This window comes from Limulus polyphemus, unplaced genomic scaffold, assembly GCF_000517525.1.
Source record: "Limulus polyphemus unplaced genomic scaffold, Limulus_polyphemus-2.1.2 Scaffold85, whole genome shotgun sequence".
Lineage (NCBI taxonomy): Eukaryota > Metazoa > Arthropoda > Merostomata > Xiphosura > Limulidae > Limulus > Limulus polyphemus.
The window spans coordinates 73,072-90,501 of NW_013665695.1; the positions used below are offsets into that span (position 1 = coordinate 73,072).

The 17,430-nt window shown below is 36.3% G+C and overlaps 1 pseudogene; it reads right to left on the reverse strand.

Moving 5' to 3' along the window:
* LOC106468102 overlaps window positions 1-17,430 on the reverse strand; it is a 106,439-nt pseudogene that overhangs the window by 12,772 nt on the left and 76,237 nt on the right.

Sequence of the window (17,430 nt, forward strand, 5' to 3'; positions counted from 1 at the left end):
ACTCAACAAGCGTCTTCAGATCATTAATATCAATTCCAACATGTCGGCCCCTGCCATCACAGTTTTTAAGGCTAAAGTCACCTGAACGAAATTTGCTGAACCATCGTTGGCATTTACGAACGTTAAAAACATTTCCATAAACTTCTTTCCCCTCTTGTATTCAAACAGCATTAGATGCCGAATGTGTGTCTCGTCGTGTGCCATCACTATACGGGATTAGAGTATACTAAATAAACTTTACACATTGTATAGACTACACTAACGTGACTTTTAGGCGGTCCGTTTAACTATTATACGTGATGCACGTTTTTCTTTGTTTTTTTTTTGGGGGGGGGGGTTAAGTGCAAGTGTTCCAGAACGCGACATTAGTTTCTTGACGACCTAACATACCGTGGGTTGGGTGTTTATAAAGTATTCGAGTATATAATAAACTGAAGCTGCTGTGTTATTTTATTTTTATAGATTTTGAGTAAAGAAGTAAGTAAGCAGAGAGGTGTTTGTTTATACAATAAAAAAAGAAAGAAAGAAAGAAAAAAAAGCGTGTGTGAGTGTGCGATTTGTTTTAGCTCAAGCCACGAGATGGCTGTCTGAGCTCTGACCATCGAGAGGCATCAAATCTCAGATGTCAGTGATAGAAGTCCGTAAACTTAGGCCCGGCATGGCCAGGTGGTTAGGGCGCTCGACTCGCAATCCGAGGGTCGTGGGTTCAAATCCCCATCCTACCAAACATGCTCGCCCTTTCAGCCGTGGGGGCGTTATAATGTGACGGTCAATCCCACTATTCGTTGGTAAAAGAGTAGCCCAAGAGTTGGCGGTGGGTGGTGATAACTAGCTGCCTTCCCTCTAGTCTTACACTGCTAAATTAGGGACGGCTAGCGCAGATAGCCCTCGTGTAGCTTTGCGCGAAATTAAAAAACAAACAAACAAACCGTAAACTTAAAGCTGACCCACCGAGGAACGAAAAAAAAACTGAGAGTTAGATGTTATATAGCTCCAAAGTAAAGAGAAAAGTATGCTGAGGACTGATTAATTCAATCCAAAAGAAGACTGTGGGTTGATTGTCTATATGCATAAGGATGGAGAGATTTGGAAGTGAATGATAACAACTGGTTACCTAGTTTCAAAAAGACAATATCTTAAGTTACTTAATTATATCCACAAATAAAGAAACCTAAAAGTTGGTTGTCTAGATCCAGAGGATGAGGAGAGTTGGTTACCTATTTTCAAAAGAGAAGACTTCCAAGAGTTGCTTTATTAGATCGATAAAAGGGAGAAGGCTGGGGCTGGTTGTATAAACTCAGACACAGAGGAAGCTAAGGGTTGGTTGTTTAGCATTAGAAGGTTGAGAGTGGGTTATTTAGATTCTTAAGAATGAAAAAGTTGATACTTAGAGAATTAGATACGAGTGAAGTGGGAGAATATGCTGTTTAGAACATGGATGAGAAAAATAATACCTAAAGAAACAAAAAACAAGTTACAAAAGCAACAACAATTGTTCAGGTTTGTTTCGTTGAGATTACGATTGAAGTGAAATATTAACAGACATTCTATTATCGCGAGTTGCTATTCATTGGAGTGCATGCAATAATGGGCAAACTATCAACGTTTAGCAATAAGTTTTCCTTTACGCATGTGGAGAGACATCTAAGTGCTGAACCCTACATACTCTATCCAGCAGAATTATTAAGTAAATTTGCAAACAAACAAACAACCCTTAACTTTCAATGGGCGGTCATAGATTTTAAACAGATATTTGATTCCAATAACTGGTTAAAAAGACACTTTTAATTGCACCTGTAGATAGACATGCCTATTTGATTTCATTAATCTGACATTAAATTGGACTTTATATTCTTTACTTTGGTCCTGCTAGCTTGTGTGAGGGAGTACGAACACAGTTTCAAACATGGCACTCCCTGGATCACAATATGCAATGTGAGATTCAGGTTCAACGACCCTGAAAACCTACTTCTTCATGCCTCGGTAACCTTCATGATGCATTTTAGCCACCCTTGGTGGGGAAGGAATATGCCATATATACAAGTCATCCCCTGGCCACCCGACAAGTTTGGTTCTATAACTCCAAAACCGAGAGATTCGCAGATAAACAAATTCACAAAAACTACACAGCGTGTATTAATTAGTAGCGGATTGGAATGAAAAAGAGGTTGTCGACTCTAGGTATTACACGAGTGACCTTGTTTCTGAATTCAAGCCAAGTGACACTTTGGTAGGAATGGTCTTTAGTACTTTTACCAGTCTTTTAACAAATATTATCAACCAGCTTATTGAAAGGGACTAAATTCTTATACACGTCCACCTGTTTCTGTATGAACAAAATCATCGTGTATGTTGTCTATATTTTAATAACCACGTGTCACCTAAACTGCAGGAGCTTTTTCTAACTCATATCATACATTGAATATTTCACAGATGGCGTCTTTTCACATGGTTGGTGGTCAGTGTTTTCTTAGAAGTTTGACATCATGCTGTGAACAAGTTTTCTTTCTCTTAACTTCACATGTAGTTTTCTTACCATGTCTGTTTGCACTAATTGCAACATTACATAGTAGTTTAATGGAGCCAAGAATACTTTTACAACTAAAAAAGCAAAACAAAAAACAATTGTGGTGTATTTGTGTGTATTACACAATTATTTTTGTGTGTGGTGTCAGTTTTTGGTATTGGAGTTAATGTTTAGTATATATACACACACAGTTTATGAATTTCTTTTCTTCAAGCAAGGAAACAATTCAAACTTTGGTCATCAATATTCCAGCATGAAAACAAAAATGCTATGACTATCACAGTAATTGCCAATATGGTCTATAGTGTTGGATTAAAAAACAAACTAGAATTAGTTTCACCAGTAACAAAACTTCCATAATACTCAACATTACAGGAAGGATATCTTTTCTTTTTTATATTCACATTGAACTAGCACTTAGATTCAGGGAGAGATAGACACAGAAGGAAGCATGACATCGTGATAACACTAAGTAATTTTGTTTTCTGTTCGAGATTAAGCTTTAAGTTTCAACCTGAAAGCTAGTACTAAATTTCAAACCTTCATAATAACTGTTACCTGAACCAAAATAGGAAGGAAGTGTTGTCCTTTGTAAACGTATATCTATTTATTTAGCTATGACATAACAGACTTTGCAGCCATTTTTTTACCACCCAAATAGGCAGCAATTTATGTAAAATAAAGTTGTTTAACCTCGTGACGTTAATCGAGTATGAAGCATTATATTCGATTAATGTTGTATTTCAAAGCGTAAAGGGAGGTGGAGACACAAAAAGTTGGAAAATAAAGTACATTTTATTTACCTGCGCCTTAACTTTTCATGGTGTTATCGCTTAATGAAAATACTTGTAGTGCGAATACCTTTCTTAATAGAGACAACTTTTCCAAGTAACGTGAAATGCTTGTTTGTTTGTTGTTGAATTTCGCGCAAAGCTACACGAGGACTATCTGCGCTAGCCGTCCCTAATTTAGCAGTTTAAGACTAGAGGGAAGGCAGCTAGTCATCACCACCCACCGCCAACTCTTCAGCTACTCTTTTACCAACAAATAGTGGGATTGACCGTCATTATAGCGCCCCCACGGCTGAAAAGGCGAACATGTTTGGTGTGACGGGGATTCGAACCCGCGACCTAAGATTGAGAGGCGAGAGCCCTAACCACCTGCTCATTCCGGGCCACGTGAAATGCTACAACCAGCTCAGGGAGACCTTAACAGAAACAGAGGAACGTGCACATGAAACAGAAAACTTGTAGAAAATATAACCAACTGAGCAACCTATAGCGTACCCCTACAAGTGCGGAGCGTTTTAGTAGCACCAAGTTGTACAGGCAGTCAGCCAGTTACATTTAATTAATAGTGGCTCATTCATCGCCTTGTATGTAGGAATTTTCTTGTGCAGGTGGGCTTTTGTAAGAAAGACAGAACTGCTCCTGATAAGTCCATTCTCCAAGATGTCAGAAGGATTCGGCCAAATATCATAAACTGTTTTTGATTTGTATAAATGTTACTATAATTTGTATTTTGTCCACAAGAAGTACTGAACAAGGATATATAAATGCATTAATTTAGGACAACTACCTGATACGCTACGAAGAAAACAAAGAATTACAATCTAACTACAGCGAAGCTTTATCTATATAAATATAATAGTACTGTGTGTTGTATGTCCATGTAACTATTTCGTAGGGTGTAGATGGATCTTTACCAAAATTGGTTTGAAGGTTCATTAGGTCCATGCGGGGGTACAAACAAATTTTTAGTTTTTCATTTTGCAGTTTTTATGGGCGATTCTTACCACTACTTCGCCCCCTGTTTATGGATCTTCGCCAAATTTGTCATGAAGATGTGTTAGGTCCATGTACAAATTTTCAGTTTTGCAGTTTTTATGAGTATTTCTTAGCACTACTTCGACCATTGATTATGGATCTTCACCAAATTTATCATGAAGGTTTGTTGGGTTCATGGGGAGATCTTTCCAAATTTTCAGTTTTTCATTTTGCAGTTTTTATAGGAGTTTTTGCGTTTTTTTTTTCACTACTGCGCCCATTGTTTATGGATCTTCACCAAATTTGGTATAGAGGTTTGTTGAGTCCATATGAAGATACATGCAAATCGCGCTCCGCCCTTTGGGACGTGAACGAGTTATAAGAATGACAGCCAAAACTCACTATTTGATTAGAGGAACCCAAGAGTTGACAAAGGGCGCTGTTGACTAGCTTTCATACCACATGTCTGTCAATTCAAATTGGGGGCAACTAGTGCAGGTGTCCTTTGTTTAGGTGGCTTATCTTTCAATCTGTATTTTAAGGTGTTCACTAGCACCTGATCTGTGAAACAGAAGCGCATTAAATGACTGTTTTAACCTATTCTCACTTCGTCGTTTTCAATACATTTATGGTCATGGCAAAAAAGTAAAAACCAACCAACTTCTCACGACAGCAGCACTTTAACTCCTGACCTACTTTCAAATGTAAAATCCTAGCAACCATGCCTGCAAAAAATAAAAATATTATCTTGGCTAAACGCCAAAACTGTTCAAATAAGCAAGACCTGTTGGCACGAGGCAGACATTTTCTTACCGTAAACCGTTCATTTAATTTTATACTTAGGTAATATATCTAATATTGAAAGATCGTGAATTAAAATGTGGATATTTAATTTATCTTATCTGACAACTGAAAAACAACAAAAATGTGTTTTAAAACTCCTATGCCAAAATTTGGGTGGAAGTAATATTACTGATGATTATCGATAGATGGAGCTGTAATCAAACTAGGGCAAACTTGCGAAGAAGCGTATGGTATTACAATGTTGTCCCAAAAAGATACCTATCTTGAGATAAGTTCGTAGGTGACGAAACGTGACAATTAATCAGATCGATAAAGTTCGATTCCGAATTCATTACTGTTATGGTATCAAAGTGACAAAAACCGTACTGACTTTCACACATTACTACATTATATATATATATAAATCGATTTTACAATACAGAAAACTACTGATAGAACCTAAAAGGTTGTAAATGAATCACACATTACTACAATACATATATATATTTAAAATCGATTTTACGATACAGAAAAATACTAATAGAACCTAAAAAACTCTTAAATGGATCAACAAAAGCTTCACAAAATCACGTTACATATATATAATGCTCACACAGATTATATCTTCAGTGAAATATTTTTCCAATAAATGCACCTATATGGTATAATATGTTGTGTATATAAAATTATAATACAACTATCATGCGTAAAACCTTATCCATAATAATGCTTGTTTTAAGCTTGAGATGACCCTAGTGGTACAGTGGTATGTCTGCGGATTAACAACGCAAGAAACCGGGTTTCGATACCCGTGGTGGGCAGTACACAGATAGCCTATTGTGTAGCTTTGTGCTTAATTAGAAACAAACAAACAAACCTAGGCCTGGGAAGATAAATTAGTTTTGGAACGTCGTTGAGATAATTCGAAAGATACGTGTATGTCTCCTATTGCTCTTGCACAAGAACCCAGATTTTGAACGTGTTTCAGAAATGTTACATTCTTTTCTTCATACTATGTAGTTTACAAGTGTTGGACTAGCAGTCATAATTCATTTCATGAAATTATAACTTCATTAGTCAGTCTGCCACAGTTTTTTGCATAACATTATTGTTTCATTAGCTAGTAAGCCATCGTTCTTTCCACAACATTATTTGGCTTATTAGCCAGTCAACTACAGTTCTTTCCACAACATTATTTGGCTTATTAGCCAGTCAACCACAGTTCTTTCCACAACATTATTTGGCTTATTAGCCAGTCAACCACAGTTCTTTCTAACATTATTCGGCTCCTTAGTTAATCAATTTTTACCATAACATTATAATTCCATTAGTCAGTCATTTTTTTTTTTGACATTCTGTTGTACTGGTATTAAACTATCAATCATAATTCGTATCATAACAAAATTTGTAAATGTCTCACAATTCAGTCAGCTGCAATTCATTCCATAAAGTTCTATGTTATGCTAGTGTTAGGCTATCAGTGATAGTTCCTTTCACAATCACAGCTGTGGTTTTTCCATGAAATTCATGCCTTATTAAATAGTCAGCCAAGGTTCTTTCTATGATATTGTATACTTTATTAGTTATTCAACTAAAGTTAATGACCCCAAATTATTTCTTGTCTGTCTGCCACTGCCCATCCCACAACATTATGCCCTGTTACTGTCTGTCTGTCTGCATTTCGCAACATTATGTCCTGTTACTGTGTGTCTGCAACAGCTTATCTCCAACATTATGTCTTGTTACTGTCTGTCTGCAACAGCTTATCTACAACATTATGTCTTGTTACTGTCTGCCTGCAACAGCTTATCTACAACATTATGCCTTGTTACTGTCTGTCTGCAGCAGCTTATCTCCAACATTATGTCTTGTTACTGTCTGTCTGCAACAGCTTATATCCAACATTATGTCTTGTTACTGTCTGTCTGCAACAGCTTATCTCCAACATTTTGTCATGTTACTGTCTGTCTGCAAAAGCTTATCTTCAACATTATGTCTTGTTACTGTCTGTCTGCAAAAGCTTATCTCCAACATTATATCTTGTTACTACCGCCTTTTCTAAACCAGGTTTTCAGCCATAGCTATTTCTTCTACTATACATCTTAAACTGTTGCCCATTTTTATTTCAATTACAATGCATGTCTTAATCTGTCACCCAGTGTTCTTTCCATCACAAATAATAATATATTTACATTACAGTATTTAGTTAATTCTACTCCCATCATTACACAAGTTATTTATTAAGACTTTTAGCCGCTGGTCTTTGTAACATTTTATTTGCCGTTGTCATTTTTGTCTTCATTAGTATCAGTCTGGTAGCCACTGTTTTTTCCGTAATATCTCATGCAAAATTTCTTAAAACGTCTACGCAGTAAACTCTGTCGCTCACCACAAATCTATGGATCTAACATGCGTCTTAACACTACCTTCTAGCTACCGCTATTAGTAGGTTTTAGCAAATTCCCGCATCAATCAAAAGCTGGCTGAAAGGAAACCTTCACCTATATTTTTTGAAAAGTGGGTCACCTACTGAAATGAAGTAGCTTGCTGGTTCTACTGTATTTTAACCTTTACACTTACTTCCCGACTACCAAAGAGCACGTGATTAGCACTCTACAAGCGCCCTACTGAGACAGCTATAAGTTAGGCTCAAATTCCTAATATCAATGTCCAACCCCACCAGATGTCTAGAATGCATTATATTCTCCAAAACAAACAATATTCTGTGGTATAAAGTTATGTTTTAATGAATAATTTTAGTATATTTTCATGCATTATCAATTTAATTCGTCAAAATATACCATGTGCCACAAAACTCTTGAGCTGAAAGAATAAACTTGTTTTTTGATGGCTATAAGGTCGTCTAGGCTCTCCTTTTATATCGATTTTTAAAATGCTCTCAAGAACTACAACTGTCCTACTTAGCATCTTAAGTAACGCATTTCCTACTGCGTCAATTAAGTTAATCTTGTTATCTATACATCCTACACAGCGACACTGCGTTCAACATAATCTCTTATTTCAAAGTTTGACGCCAAGTTAATTCTCCTGTAAGTAGAATTTGACCTGTTTGCGTATCATGCACGTGAACGTTGTGAAGTGTTAGTTTCTTAAATGTGTTACAGAAAATCATGGTAGCTTAATACTCGAGATTTGAGGTAACAACTTCTTGTTAGCATCTTAACAAAGTAGCTGCACTAGAAATCTTTCACAAGAGACAGGCTTTGAATCTATTTCTACTAGGATCAATGTCAAACCAATTAATGACACAAAGCATGATTATTAAAGCAAAACAATCCAAACATGGGGAACTATCAGTTTTTTTATATCGAATTTAAAAGGATGTCGAAAACTATAACTGCTAATTAGTGTCTCATATGTAATGCATTTTTTAATGTATACATCGGTTATTTAGTGTTAAAAACAAACGTATCAACAATAATAATAATACGATATACAATAATAAATGATAATAAAGCAGAGCATAAAATTGGTTTCTGCCACCCAGTTGGCTCCGTCTAGTCGGTGGATTCGGGAATTGGGGACTGCACACTGACAAACGTAAAGCGGTGGGACTCCATGACTGTGCTAAACTTCAATAGCGTGTAAAACCACATCTGTTCTTGGGGCAATTCGTTAGCATGCTTGGAAAGAAACAGATACTTCACTAATACAAAATATTAAAACAGAATGCAAAGAAACTCTTCCACGTGTCAACAGGATGACAACGTTAAGAATCTTGTGGGTAAGATGAAAAATAATTTACACGTAACGATGGCCTCAGTGAGTACAAGAAACTCACTACGAGTCAACAGGATAGCAACGTTAAGAATCTTGTGGGTAAGATGAAAAATAATTTACACGTAACGATGGCTTCAGTGAGTACAAGAAACTCACTACGAGTCAACAGGATAGCAACGTTAAGAATCTTGTGGGTAAGATGAAAAATAATTTACACGTAACGATGGCTTCAGTGAGTACAAGAAACTCACCACGAGTCAACAGGATAGCAACGTTAAGAATCTTGTGGGTAAGATGAAAACTAATTTACACCTAACGATGGCTTCAGTTAGTACAAGAAACTCACCACGAGTCAAACACATTAAGCATGTTTTGAGTGAGATACAAAGACAATGTACTTTGCTCTCGTGAAATGTATAATTATTGGAAAGTGTATATCGGAAAATGATTCGTATCGGGTTGAGTAAAAGGAAATTGAAAAAACCGAAACACTTTTCATTAAAACAAAACTTTCACGTAACTCTTTAGCAAAACAAAGTCTTTGTCACTTAACGCTTCTCTCGCGCCAAAACAAATATCAAGTTATAAAACCGATCTTCAAGAATTCACGTTTTGTTGTTATTTTACGTGAAGGCATTTTACTTTGTTGTGGATAGTTTTCTACACAACTAATTGGTCAACGTTAAGCAAACTGATGAATTTGTTGGTTCTGCTAGTCAGTTCCATGGGTTTAAGTTGAACTGAAAGTTCATTCTGTGTTCGGATTTTTTTCAAACAAAATAAGCATAAAATAGTTTGTCACTCGAAATTAAAATATCATATCATCATCTAATATAATGTATTCTACTTATTTACATAACAAGAAATTACGACATAATATTAACTACTCGACTACGTCTCCTACAAACACATTTCTACTGTTTTCGGCGGTTTACTACAGTTGGAAGATTCAGTTTGTCAACCAGATTGTTCATACTTTTAAAGAAAATTCCCACTTCAATCAAGCATCTTGTCTTGCTGGATAAGATTTATCTGTTATATAACTAGGAACATGTGACAATAAAACCTTCTCCTTATTTCCAGAAATATGAGTAGTAGTGAACTTTCGAACATCAATTATGTTTAACAATAAACTGTTGGCACCTGCTCAGTCTGGAGCTAATCCATTGTTTTTTATTTGATAAGTTTTCTTTCTATTTTTACTGTTATTAAAATAGTTTTAGTGGTTATTGTGTAACAGTAAGCTGTTCAAAAATTACAAATTAAAACTAATTTTAAGAACTTATGGGTGAAAGCAAAGAATGTGCAATAATATGTCAACCATATCCAGTGCCGACGATTGTTTGTTTGTTTGTTTTGAATTTCGCGCAAAGCTACACGAGGGCTACGTGCGCTAACCGTCCCTAATTTAGCAGTGTAAGACTAGAGGGAAGGCAGCTAGTCATCACCACCCACCGCCAACTCTTGGGCTACTCTTTTACCAACGAATAGTGGGATTGACCGTCACATTATAACGCCCCCACGGCTGAAAGGGCGAGCATGTTTAGTGGGACGGGGATTCGAACCCGCGACCCGCAGATTACGAATCGAATGCCCTAACCACCTGGCCATGCCGGGCCAGTGCCGACGAGGCCTTTCGCCCAATACCAGGTCGGTTGGGATATAACATAAAATTGCAGAATTCACGATTACTATAAATCCACTTTTTACTGAACTTTTAAGCAATATAACTTTTATCTATAACGGAGTAACTATGCATACCCAAAAATATAGAGAGTACCAGTAATTGTTACATAAAATTTGGCAGCAAAATAAAATCTCAGATTTTTTTAATTGACTACTTTGTTTCAACAACCTTAGTTTTTTTACTTTGATTCCTTAATAAATACACGTGATTTAATACTAGGTCTTACTTAGTAAGTAATGTATATAGCGTCTATGTTCAATGTATGATTTTAAACTACTGATCACCAGAAGTGATGTATACTTCATCAAAACAACTTAGCAATAGATACAAGACATAGGAATAAAGTGTTTTTAAGTTTCAACGTATTTAAAAACTGTACAGTGTACACGAAAGCGATTTTGTGGTATTTTAACACGTACAGACAAACAATAACACATATTTGCACATACATAAACATGTATTAATACGTATGCTCGTCTCTCCCCTCAACATACCCTGATGATAAAATACCAGCAAAGGATGTTAGTAAGAGTAACTCTCTGTTAAAACAATACACTTTCGTCTTCGCAACATGGTACAGTATAATACAAACTGGGAAACAAAATACAGTTTGCATATACACGCATGACGAGGATGTTGCAAACCTGCAATAATGGATACGTGAATATTGGACATGTCAAAACTACGAAATGTGAGGAGATGGAGGGTATGAGTAAGGAAAAAGATCAGCACAGCGGTTCACGCTCGTAAAGCTAGTTTCACCAGTCATATCACACAGATGGTATGAATATTTCTATCGACATGTGTAGTGGACAATGTATACAGTTACAAAAAAAAAGTGATACCAGCCACTCTGCTGATCTTCCAGGTAATCTTGAAATAATATTATCAATAAGTTGTATAGAAAAATTACAATCCATATCCCAGATATGGTTTTCGACCTTCTTTTCCGATAATTCTTAACTGGGGAAGGGAAACTCGTGCTTTGCGTACGAAACGTTTTATATATATTGTGTTATTTTGTATTTGAATGCACAAGGTTCATAAAATGTAAAGGTAGATATTGTATTTAAAGTAATTAAAGGAGTTAAATCACCTGCCTAGACTACTCATTACATAGAGTTCTGAACGAATATGGTGGCCGTACAAGGCGTCTCTATGACTGCGAGGTGATACCCAACAAACATCTCTAGTACAAAAAACACTTTGAGCCGAATGGTGTGATAGAAAATGACAAACCGATCGACTTATCTAGTAAGAGACACCAGATCTAGCAACTCTGTCAAAACCTGGATTTTTGCATAATTTAATGAAACATAAAAGGCTTCCCACGCATGCACACACGTTATTTTAAAAAACTATATAGATATAGGTATCGTAAAAATAGTATGTTCTACAAGAAGTATCTACTTATAATCTATACACCGAAGATACAGATAGACTAAAGTGATTCTCATCCTTCTTTTCCTCATGAACTCTTCCACTAAACAAAGGCAATCTCATGGATTTCCATATTCAGATAGTCACGTGCGGAAGCTAGTCCTACAGTACATAAAAGCGACACTAACATACGGTTTGAAATACAGCATCATTTTGATTTAATCGAACATAAAATCGTTTTTATGATTATTATAATATGAAAGCTCAGTCTTTAGTGCCACCTTTAGAATGATTACGAACTCCGTGGGGTTCGCCGACCACGGGGATAGAGTATCAAAAACACAACAGAACGTGCTTTGAAGTTACAAAAATATTACTTAGCACAAATATTTTCCACAAGGCAGCAACGTCACATATGTAGCTACCTACTTTTTGTTACCTCACTTGAGCACAACTTCTTATATATATATTATTTTTTTTTTGCTTTCGAGAGTTATAGTATTACCAACGTTGCAGTTACAGGAGTACCAAGTGAGGGGGAAGTGGGTGCCCCTACAATTTGTTTCCTGTAATCTTGTCTGGGTTAGACTGGACTTGAAACACACTCATATATAATGCATCCTAAAATATTAACGCTAAGAGATGTGGCCAGTGAATTATAATTACAGTGCGTAATTAATTTCAACAGCAGATACATTCCATACTTGTCTAACCAAAGAAATACGTATCACTCAGTACTACGTCTATCTGCAGACACGTGTCATTCAATACTACTTTCAAGTGCAAACACGCGTCATTAATACGCCTACCTACTAACATTACACACATAATTCAGTAGTAGCTGTACCCAGAATTTACTATCCATTACTGTGGCTATATAGTGGTACAACCTTTCTTCACCAGTAGCTGTAACTTCAATGTATGATCCATTACTGTGGCTATACAGTGGTATAACCTTTCTTCACCAGTAGCTGTAACTTCAATGTATGATCCATTACTGTGGCTATATAGTGATACAACCTTTCTTAACCCGAACTTGTTATCCATTACCGTTTCTATAATGGTACAGTAATACAGAGATTAGCGTTGTACAGTTAAAAAATACTTTTTTTTTCACAGTTACAAAGTGGGATTACAAAAATGTGTTTATGCGATGCTTTAATTTTAAATATTGTCTGAAATCATGGTATAAAACTTTCCTTTTTGTCATTAAAATGATTTATGGGAAGACTATCAGAACCTTACTCCCAGTTCACACAACATGCATAAACCATGACAGCATTTCCCAAACTATGTTCCGTCCGAAATTGTTAGACGCTCCGTGTGAAAATCATAATTTCAAATCTTAATAAAATATTTAAAACTTTTCGCACAAGCATAATTTATTATGGAATATTTTCCTATGTATTAGAATTAGATAATATCAATTTCACATTGAAGAAGAATTATAGAAGATGACATATCTATTCTACATAATATCTTAGTGGAGAGGTTTGTACCTAAAATATATTATAAGCATAAAAATGTAAAAAATCATTAATATGTAATTTGATTAAATAAATAAATTAATAATATACAAATATAGAGGGCGCTGCGCGAACAACATACACTCTACACCGATATTTCACGTGTCTTGTGTTCCGTGGCCAAAAAAATTTGGGAAACGCTGAACTATGATTTTCTGAATAGAATTTCGAATTTTGTCTGTTTACTTATATTACAGTATACGTACTTATCACAAATAAACAAAACCAGACCAAACTACCGATGATTTTATTTTAAATTGTGATATAAAACGTTTTCATGAGTAGAGGCTGTAACACATCACAGCCCAGTGATTTTTACTGTTATATAACTTCAGTCTTTAATGAACTAAAGCAAAAAAAAATTTTTTTATACTAGTTTAAGTGAATGATTGATAAATTTATTGATTACCAAAGTGACTGAGTCAGTAAAAGATGATATGTTTGATCTCTCACGTTTTTTACTGGAGACCACGGTGGTCGAATCAGTCTTGGTAGAGAAAAAGAGTAAATCGCTCTCCAGTATGGCAGTCATATATATAAGAAAAGCTGGTTCATACCAACACTGTATTAGGCTTCCGCGAACCAAATGTCAATGATTTGATCGGGCGGGACTCAAACCTCCGACTCTTCTTCACGAGATGATGATTTAGCTAACTAAGTTACCGCCTCTCGAATGTCACAGATATGGGTTTCACGAATTTATTTATTATGCAATAAATTGACATTTAACTATCACATTGTAAATGAAAGTCTGCAAAGTGAAAAGCTCGCAATATTTGGTTGAAGTGGTCAGTACGTCTAATATTTTTTTACCTTTATATGAACAGAGAACTAATTAAGGCAGTAAACAAAATTAGAAATTTTATTATCTTTAGCTCAGCAAAGTTTGTCAGCAGTATTTGTCGTTACTTCAATATAACACCCCGCCTATCTTTAGTTTTAAAGTTTTATATACACGCCAAGTTCAAATGAGTCGATTTAAAACATTAACTTTATCAACTATTACGATGCCAAGATAGTATGAGTGACACGTATCTGAGCCAAAATGGATTACATGCAGTACAGATGAATGTTTGTTCATTTGTTCACGGCAAAGCTACAATGGCTCTGCTGCTGTTCCTAATTTTGAACTGCTTACCACAGGGAAGGTAAACTGACAGGCAGCATCCACCGCCGGCTGTTCTTGGAATACTATCTAATAACGAATAGTGGGATTAACCGTCACGTTATAAAAAAAAAGGGATGAGCATGTTCAGCACCAGGTTTCGATTCCGCGACCCGTAGCTTACGAGTCGAGTGTCCTAACCATCGAGCCATGTCAGAACAATTACAGTTGAAGAACGTTATCTGTAATTCATGGTCCAAGTTGATTACACAAACATTACGTCACATGTTGCCTAACAATATATTAACACTTAAATGCCGAGGCAAATCTATAACTGTATCCACTAGTTGACGAAAGAAAATTGTAACAAAATGGTATACTTTGGTTTAACGAACGCATATCAAATAAAAGCAATGGAATACCTTTCTTTACTACGAGTATGGAAGGATGGAACTTACCTTAAGGTCTTTGAAGAAAATGCTATTTCTTGCCCAATCCACTTGAGCGAAGAGGGATTGATCAATGACCTTACACATCAATTCGAATAAGTCCACTTCGCACTGATTGTATGTCTGGTTTTGAAGGAGATTAAACAGCTGCGCCTGCCATTCCTTGTCATCTGTCATAGACATCTGGAACTCCCTGACAAGGGGCATGGTCTTTCCACTTCCTGCTACCAAGGCAACTGGAGCAGGGAGAGAGCTCCCGGCATCGTAGTGAAACACTTTGGGAGAGCAAGGGTTAGTTGTTACTGGCTGTGTGGGCGAAGGTGTGTTGGGACCATGGGTCATTACCCAAGATATTTTGACCAGTTCTTCGGGATGTGGATTAGGCGAATGAAGCGGAGGTGTTGTATAGGGAACGGGAAGGGTTGTGGTCGGTTGAGCTGCCGTAGAAAGTGGTGAGGGCGAGGAGTCCGGAGAGCTAGTAGACGAGCTAAGCTGAGGGATTTGTATGAGCTCCTGTTTCACCGGCGCAGAGTCTGGAGAGTACAAGGGTGGTGATGATGTGACAGATGGTGGAAACACTACTTGCAGTGGGGCACCCGTCACTGCCTCACCCCCAGCAATCCCTGGGCAATGTGAAGAGTGGGAAAGTTGTTTCTGTCGCATAAGCTGCATCTTCCGCGCTCGATCTCTCTTATACATTGGACCAAACTTATTCCTTCCACCTCGCATTCGGTCAGGTCGTACCGCTGGAAGGAAGAAAATGTATTAGTTATAGACAATCATACGAACAGAAAGATATGCAATACACTCAAACAAGGATGTGTTTGTTTGTTTGAATTTCGCGCAAAGCTACAAGAGGGCAATCTGTGCTAGCCGTCCCTAATTTAGCAGTGAAAGACTAGAGGAAAGGCAACTAGTCATCACCACCCACCGCCAACTCTTGGGCTACTCTTTTTATCAACAAATAGTGGGATTGACCGTACCATTGTAACGCCCCCACGGCTGAAAGGACGAGCATGTTTGGTGGGACGGGGATTCGAACCCGCGACCCGCATATTGCGAGTCGAGCTCCCTAACCACCTGACCATGCCGGGCCCTTAAACGAGGAATAGCTTATCAGTGGATATAAAACAGAGCTACTATTGTCCATGGCAACAATTGAACAAAATGTAAACCAGACAACATCTGGTTGGTTGTTGAAAATGAAAATGCTTTAAAGAACACGAAGAATAAAAATAACCAACGGAAGAGAGGATGTGGACGTTATTTAGACTTACCACTAAAATAATTAAAACTCAAAATTTACCATTAAAGATTGAAATTATTAGATTTTTTCATTTTTCAGATTTCATCGGCAATTTGTCCATTATTTTAAATTGTTGGTATTTTATTATTCGTATGACACAAAGAAAATTCGCAAAAAACACCCTATGTTTCTCTATGGTAAGTTTATATGTAAACATACACACACATTTAATTTTCACATAATTAACACATCGGATAACATTGCTCTATTGATGTCTGATTCTAATTTAAACGATAATTCACTTGCGTTTGAATTACTTGTAAAAATCCTATTGTAACGTTATCTTCACTTGTCTGTTATTCCTAATCAAGATCATTGTGTTATAATTAATATGTAAATTGGGAAAAGCGAAAGAAAGTTATTATGCTAACAGACTTCTTGCCCTAATTTTCCAAAAGTAGGTAACTAGGTTGCCTCTCTTTTATTCTGAGCTGTGTTCGGGGCGAGTCTGGTATTCACTTTCTACTGAAGCAACCTTGAACACCCGCTCGAGATCTGGAGCAAATCTGTAGGGTATGAGGTCCTTCATAAATCAGCTGACAGAACCTTGCTTTAACTCGGGGAAGTTCAACAGGGTAAGGACTAAATTACTTCACATATGAGACACACTTCATGGTGTTGTCAAGGTGTTATGATATTACATGATGTTAGTTCATTATGAATTAGTTATGTTATAATTAAAACATTTAAACATCGCTTAAAGATACATCATGGTGTTGTCAAAGTGTTATGATATTAAATGGTGTTAGTTCATTATGAATTAGTTATGTTATAATTAAAACGTTTAAACATCGCTTAAAGATACATCATGGTGTTGTCAAGGTGTTATGATATTAAATGGTGTTAGTTCATTATGAATTAGTTATGTTATAATTAAAACGTTTAAACATCGCTTAAAGATACATCATGGTGTTGTCAAGGTGTTATGATATTACATGGTGTTAGTTCATTATGAATTAGTTATGTTATAATTAAAACGTTTAAACATCGCTTAAAGATACATCATGGTGTTGTCAAGGTGTTATGATATTACATGGTGTTAGTTCATTATGAATTAGTTATGTTATAATTAAAACGTTTAAACATCGCTTAAAGATACATCATGGTGTTGTCAAGGTGTTATGATATTACATGGTGTTAGTTCATTATGAATTAGTTAT